Source organism: Megalobrama amblycephala, linkage group LG15 (assembly GCF_018812025.1).
Source record: "Megalobrama amblycephala isolate DHTTF-2021 linkage group LG15, ASM1881202v1, whole genome shotgun sequence".
In the NCBI taxonomy this organism is placed as follows: domain Eukaryota; kingdom Metazoa; phylum Chordata; class Actinopteri; order Cypriniformes; family Xenocyprididae; genus Megalobrama; species Megalobrama amblycephala.
Genome location: NC_063058.1, coordinates 12,167,203 through 12,175,627, shown reverse-complemented (window position 1 = coordinate 12,175,627; position 8,425 = coordinate 12,167,203).

Here is an 8,425-nt window from a genome sequence, read left to right as displayed (position 1 = left end):
GTGGGTGGTTGTTAAAGTGTTGCTAGGGTGGATCTGGGTGACTGACAGGCAGGTGCTAGGATGTTCTGGGGATAGGTGTTTCCTATGGTGCGATAAATGGCTTGGGCATTCCTAATCCGAAATATTTCTAAGGTATTTTGGGTGCTAGCTAAATTGTCACTGGGGGTGTTCTGGATATTAGAATGGTTGTTGCTAGGGTGTTGCTTAGGCATTCTGGATGGTTGATAAGCAGTTTCTAGTGTTTCCTAAGGTGTTTTGAATGGTTACTTGGGTGTTGCTAGGTGGCTGTGATGGTGTTGCTAGGTGATTGCCAAGATGTTCTGCATGGTTGCTAGAGAATTTTTGAGGTATTGCAGGTGGTTGTTAAAGTGTAGCTATGGATGTTCTGGATGATTGCTAGCTGTACAGGGAGTGCAGAATTATTAGGCAAGTTGATTTTCCGATCATATTTTTTTCCCAAGCACATTTTACCAATTCCAATCCACATCAATCTTAATAACTACTATTAATATTGTTTTTAATCATTTATAAGTGATATATAATTGTTCATGAAGGCTGGAAATGAAAAATGCCTTATATTCAGGTGTGCAGAATTATTAGGCAAGTTTTCTTTTACAGGCAAAATGAGCCAAAAAAGAGATTTAACTCAGACTGAAAAGTCAAAAATTATTAAATACTCATGAGAAGGACGCAATACTAATGCAATACTAGAAATTGCAAAGTTAAAGCATGACCAAGGGACAGCAAAATGCTCATTGGGTCAGCGGGGTCAGACAAAAACAGGTGGAAAATAAAAGACACATGTTAACTGCAAAATAATTAAGAATTATGTGTGAAACCATCAGGAACCCTTTAGTCTCCAGCGCCACCATTTTCCAGAACTGCAACCTACCTGGAGTCTCCAGAAGTGCAAGGTCTCAGGATCTCAGAGACTTAGGTTAGCTAAAGAATCCTAAAAAATGACCCGCACTTGATAAGAATCACAAGCTGAAGTGTTATAAAATACATGAAGACTGGGTTTTTATAGGCCTTATAAACCGACAGCTTGAGAGTGACTCCTGAAGGACCAGCACCACATCCTCTTGTACCACTGTTTGAAGAATTTATCTTCCAAAATCTGGCAGTAATTTTTGGAAGATCATTTTTAGTCCATCTCTGCAAGACAGACATTTCAGGATAAGAGATGGACTAAAAGTGAACTCAAACACCTTACTGCCAGATTCTGGATAAATTCTTCAAACAGTGGTACAAGAGGATGTGGTGCTGGTCCATCAGGAGTCATTCTCAAGCTGTCTGTCTATAAGCCCTATTAAAACCCAGTCTTCATGTATTTTATAACACTTCAGCTTGTGATTCTTATCAAGTGCAGGTCATTTTTTAGGATTCTTTAGCTAACCTAAGTCTCTGAGATCCTAACACCTTGCACTTCTGGAGACTCCAGGTAGGTTGCAGCTCTGGAAAATGGTGGCGCTGGAGACTAAAGGGTTCCTGATGGTTTCACACATAATTCTTAATTATTTTGCAGTTAACGTGTCTTTTCTTTTCCACCTGTTTTTGTCTGACCCCGCTGACCCAATGAGCATTTTGCTGTCCCTTGGTCATGCTTTAACTTTGCAATTTCTAGTATTGCATTAGTATTGCGTCCTTCTCATGAGTATTTAATAATTTTTGACTTTTCAGTCTGAGTTAAATCTCTTTTTTGGCTCATTTTGCCTGTAAAAGAAAACTTGCCTAATAATTCTGCACACCTGAATATAAGGCATTTTTCATTTCCAGCCTTCATGAACAATTATATATCACTTATAAATGATTAAAAACAATATTAATAGTAGTTATTAAGATTGATGTGGATTGGAATTGGTCAAATGTGCTTGGGAAAAAAATATGATCAGAAAATCAACTTGCCTAATAATTCTGCACTCCCTGTATTTAATGGTGGAAATATCTGGCTTGGCAAAGGAATTATGTATAATTGCATATCTTGTTTGGTAAAGCACAGAATGATAAGAATGCACAAAAAACATGGTCATGTGACAGATCATATTTGGGAATTTAAACCATAAAGCTGTAACCACTACCAGCTGGTTAGAAATCATCACTCAGACAGAGGAGAGGGATGAGAGGAGGGAGGGAATGACAGACAGATGGAGATGGATACTACAGCTATGAGTGCTCCAGAGAGAGCCAGTAAACCATTCCCTGTCCCCTTCAGCCAATAAAAACTGCTGCATTAAGATAATAATGCTGTATAGCAATTATTAAAGGGCAATAAAACCGCTTTAGAGCCCTCTTCAGGCTATGAACTGTGTGTGTGTCAGTGTGTGTGTGTCCAGCTATGAGGCAGAGATGGATTTTCAAACATACTGAGATATTTTGTAATCCAATAACTGCTTTAGGAAATCTTGTTATCCTGAGGACTGGAGCTTTTATAAACCAGCTAGTGATCCTACTCCAAATCCATTAGGCATGACTAAGAGTGAAATACGACTGGATATTGCATATGGGTCAGTAAAAAGGACTTTAGTATCATAATGAGCTTATACATCGGTATGTTAATTCTTGCTATTTTGGTATTGTTGTAAGTGCAACAGGTTGCAAATCCCCCTCTTTTTTACTGTTCTGCAGCAAATAAAAATAATACCATATACACATATAGACGTTCTGAAAATCTTCCTTATAAAAAAGGGATTCAATTTGAGCTGTTCACTGATTGGTGGAGGCTGCTAATGATCACTAACCTCTGAGCCAATAAGACGAATCACCAGGCTGACAGTGCGCTGATTCTCTGAGGTGGTCAGGAATGAGCAGCCCTAAGCAACAAAGAGTGTTAGACTGCATCAATACAGTGTATTGACAGCGATGAAGAGTTATCATCAACTGTGCATACAAACAATGGGAGCTGCTTATCAATTAGTATAACAGCATATTTCCAATAACGAGACTTAGAAGCATAGATGCATATTATTTAACCATAAACAAACCAGGTAATTTTACTCTCTAATACGATAAAACAACAAAAGAATAAACATTAAAACAACAAAAAATACTTTTAAAACAAAAAATAAAATAAAACAAAACAAAAAATAAACTGTAAAACCAAACCAGAACAAAACATACAATATGCAATAAAACAAAACAAACAAACAAACAAACAAAAAAAAAGAATCAAAAATAAAATGTAAAAAAACAACAAAATAAAATGAAACGTATAGCAAACACAATACATGGCAGATTGTTTACTTCATATCTTAGCCTGGCCATATCTACAACTAAATTAAATTCATCCTTGGCTCTAAGAGTATAAAGACTGCGGTCATCAACAGTTGGCGTGGTTGTTGTTGCCTGCTGAGGGCAGTGTTGTTGTGCAGGGGCTGAAGGTGCGAGTATGCATGGCACCTGCCTGCTGCTCCACGGGTGGAGTTGGCGCTGTTAGCAGATGGCCATACCCTGAGGGCACTCAGAAAACCATGCTTCCTGGCAGTATGCCCTGAAGATGAACTGAGGCTGCTCGCAAGAGTGAATGAGGGATAGTTACTGTAGGTCAAAGGGTATGAGGCAAATCAATGAAAGACCAACAGGCAAACCAAAATTAATAAAGACAAAGTATAATTTTACATTGATGCCAAAACAGGTATCAACTAACAATAGTGGTAAAAAACAACAACAACAGTGCTTAAAACTACACAGAACCTTAGAAACCGCATAGCAACACCCTAACAACCACATAGATCACCAAGCTTAGTGATAAAAACACATAAAACCTTAGCAACCACATAGCAACACCCTAACAACAACCTAGATCACCAAGCATAATGATAAAAATGACACAGAACCTTAGCATCCACATAGCAACACCCTAACAACCGCCTAGATCTCCAAACATAGTGATAAAAAACATACAGAACCTTAGCAACCACATATCAACACTCTAACAAGCAACTAAATTGCCAAGCATATAGTAATAAAAACCACATATAACCTTAGCAACCACATATTAATACCCTAACAACCACTTAGATCATCAAACATAGTGATAAAAATCACATAGAACCTTAGCAACCTCATACTGAAGCAACACCCTAACAACCACTTAGATCAGCAAGCATAATGAAAAAAACACACAAAACTTTAGAAACCACATAGCAACAATTTAACAACCACTTAAATCTTCAAGTATAGTGATAAAAAACACATACAGTACAGTCCAAAACTTTGGAACCACTAAGATTTTTAATGTTTTTAAAAGAAGTTTCGTCTGCTCACCAAGGCTACATTTATTTAATTAAAAATACAGTAAAAAACAGTAATATTGTTAAATATTATTACAATTTAAAATAACTGTGTACTATTTAAATATATTTGACAAAGTAATTTATTCCTGTGATGCAAAGCTGAATTTTCAGCATCGTTACTCCAGTCTTCAGTGTCACATGATCCTTCAGAAATCATTCTAATATGCTGATTTGCTGCTCAATAAACATTTATGATTATTTTCAATGTTGAAAACAGTTGTGTACTTTTTTTTTCAGGATTCCTTGATGAATAGAAAGTTCAAAAGAACAGCATTTATCTGAAATACAAAGCTTCTGTAGCATTATACACTACCGTTCAAAAGTTTGGGGTCAGTAAGAATTTTTATTTTTATTTTTTTGAAAAGAAATTAAAGAAATGAATACTTTTATTCAGCAAGGATGCATTAAATCAATCAAAAGTGGCAGTAAAAACATTTATAATGTTACAAAAGATTAGATTTCAGATAAACACTGTTCTTTTGAACTTTCTATTCATCAAATAATCCTGAAAAAAAATATTGTACACAAATATTTTGTACAATTGTACACATTAAATGTTTCTTGAGCAGCAGATCAGCATATTAGAATGATTTCTGAAGGATCATGTGACACTGAAGACTGGAGTAATGATGCTGAAAATTCAGCTTTGCCATCACAGGAATAAATTACTTTGTGAAATATATTCAAATAGAAAACAGTTATTTTAAATTGTAATAATATTTCACAATATTACTGTTTTTTTACTGTATTTTTAATTAAATAAATGTAGCCTTGGTGAGCAGACGAAACTTCTTTTAAAAACATTAAAAATCTTAGTGGTTCCAAACTTTTGGACTGTACTGTAGAACCTTGGCAACTGCATAGCAACACCCTAACAACCACCTAGATTGCAAAGCACAGTGATAAAAAAACACACAAAACCTTAGCAACCTCATAACAACACCCTAACAACCACCTTGATCTCCAAACATAGTGAGGATAATCACACAGAACCTTAGCAACCGCACAGCAACACCCTAACAACCACAGATCACCAAGCATAGTGATAAAATCCTTAACAACCTTAGCAAAGTCACAAAACAATTATTATTATTATTATACATTATTTACTATTTTTAAAGAACAAATCAAGTTACTCAACCAGGCATAAAAAATTTAACAATGCTCTACCAAAATGCAGCGAATTCGTGTGAGTGTTGCATTCTAGTTCTTCCTAAAGCAGCTGAAATTGGCTTGCAAACAGCAGAAGGGCAGTCACAGATGAGCACTGCTCCCCTGAGATGCTCAGCCCTAAAATGTCATTGGCACTTTGGTCCCTCAGTGCACACAAAGGTCAATAGTGACAGAGATTCCTCACGTCTGCATCGATTCAGTCTACAGCACAATTACACATGGCAATTACGCAGTCAACTGACATTCTAATTATGGAGATTCATGCAGATTCAAAGGATTTGGCTTTGGCATCCAAATACTGTGCAAATATGACTTCTTTAAATCATCACTAATACAGGCAAACCAAGAATGCATTGAGAGAAGTTCAGTTAAAAAGAAATATTTCAAGAAATGCTGATTATTATTCATTCCTTTAAGTACAATAAAAAACAGCTCAATCTATATATATATATATATAGTTTGTGTGTGTGTGTGTTTAATCCACAAATATGTTACATGTAGATATGTAATATGAATCAGGGTTGCTATATGACTATCTATAGAGTGCTGCACATGGAGAGATGCCACCACACTGACTGGGCACAGATGGCACCAAAGCAGAATGGCTGAGCTACTGTATCTGCTCACCTCCACATGCACATGGACACATACACACATGCGCATGTAAACACAAACACAGAAGTCCTACGAGGCATGTCTATATGGTTATCTACGAAGATAATTTTTAAAAAGCAGAAAAAAGAGAAATAAGCACAGATTACATGTTTAAAACTGCGAAGAAGAAAAATATGTGTATTGGCAGGAAAGAGGATGGATGGATGGAAAGGTGTGATCGATGCGGTCAAAGCAGCCCTGGGTCTCGTGGGATACGCTTTAGCTACGAATGACTGAAGAAGATGACACATCTCCACTTAGACCAGTCTGAGAGCTTTGTGTGTGTGTGTGTGTGTGTGTGTGTGTGTGTGTGTGTGTGTGTGTGTGTGTGTGTGTGTGTGTGTGTGAGATGGCAGAGGGAGAGCGTGTGAAAAAGTGTGTTGGCAAAGTCTCATGGGACATGACAGCAGAAGCCTCTCCTCAGCCAGGAAAAGCAGGAAAATGACACAGTTACACACATGGGCAAACACTCCACTGTCATCTAAGAGATGCCAAAACCTGCTTCACTGGAGCCTCTGTGACTCTACCTGACGCTTGCCTGTCCATCTGGCTGTGTGTGTGTGTGTGTGTGTGTGTGACTTCAAGGAGAACTGAATTAGGCTTTAATTAGTTCATTTTGTAATACAGTTCTGGCTAATAAGCCTATAATTATCTTCATGTTATAGCTGATATTAAAATACTATACTATTGACTCAAAAACAAAGCAAAAAAAAACAAAACAAAATGAAACAGCATAAAATAAAACACACACACAATAAAATTCAACAGCACAACACAAAAAAACAAAATGAAAACAGCACAAATTGAAGAAAACAAAAAAAACAAATTCACAACACAAAAAAACACAATGAAACGACAAAAAACTAAAGCAACACAAAAACAAAATTAAATTAAAGCTGCAAGCAGCGATGAAAGGGCCCTCGCACCCGGGCTCACCGCCACCCGTTGGCCTTAGGAAAACAGTGAACAGTGGTCGACATGCATGTAAGCGAATGAATACAGGAGAATTATGCCATTAAGTCATTTTGAATTGCCACACTTCCTGCTGCCAACAGGTGGCACTTTGACTATAACCAAATATTGCGATATAGATGTGTTCAGACCAGGACTGTTATCACGTGAAGTTTGGAGCAGATCGGACATCATATGCCTGAGTTACAACAACTTCCTGTTTCATGGCATTAATCGCATACATTAGCACTTAGCCAAGTGTTGCATGATTTAACGTGTTTCTAGTATGTTTGGTACTTTGTGGCATATTGAAATGTGGTTCTGGGAGGGAATTACAGTGTAAAGCATGCCATTTCCTGTTGCCAGCAGGTGGCGCTATGACTAACTGAATATTGGCATATAGATATGTTCAGGCCAGGACTCTTATCACACATGTGAAGTTTGGGGCAGATCAGACATTGTATGCCTGAGTTACAATGGCTTCCTTTTTCATGGCGGAACAACAGACTTTGTCATGCCGCCACGGACACGCCCTTCAGCGAAAACTCTAGATCTACGCAAATTAACGTCACAAAGGCCTTTAGATTAGACTGACAAAAAATGACATTGATCTGATTAAATCTCTAGGAGGAGTTAATCACAGTGTAAAACATGTCATTTCCTGTTGCCACCAGGTGGCGCTATGACTGTAACTGAATATTGTTATGAAGATGTCTTCAGGTCAGGACTCTAATAAAACATGCAAAGTTTGGGGCAGATCAGACATTGTATGCCCGAGTTACAACAACTTCCTGTTTCATGGCGAAACATCGAAATTTGCCAGGCCGCCACAAACACGCCCTTCAGCGAAAACTCTAGATCTTCGCAATTTAACATCTCAAAGGCCTTTAGATTAGACTGACCAAATATGATGTTGATCTGATTAAAGCTCTAGGAGGAGTTCGTTAAAGTACAACATGTGGAAATGGCAAAAACTGCCAAAATTTTGTAGAGAAAATTAAAAATATCTCACTTCCTGTTGGGTTTACAAACTTTGCACCCGGGGGCTTTTTTGTAGGTATTGGGCTGTTACATCTGTCTACCGAATTTCATAACTGTACGTGAAACGTAGCACGAAGGGCGCTTAATTGAAATTTTGTAGGTGGCGCTATCGAGCCATTTTGCCACACCTAATTCTGAAACCCATATCAAATGTAAATTTTCACCACTTCTGACGCGTGTGCAAAGTTTCATGAGTTTTTGAGAACATTTAGGCCCTCAAAAATGTGATTCATTTTGGAGAAGAAGAAAATTTTGGCTGAGCAATTCCAATAGGGTCCTCACACCATCGGTGCTCGGGCCCTAACAACACAAGA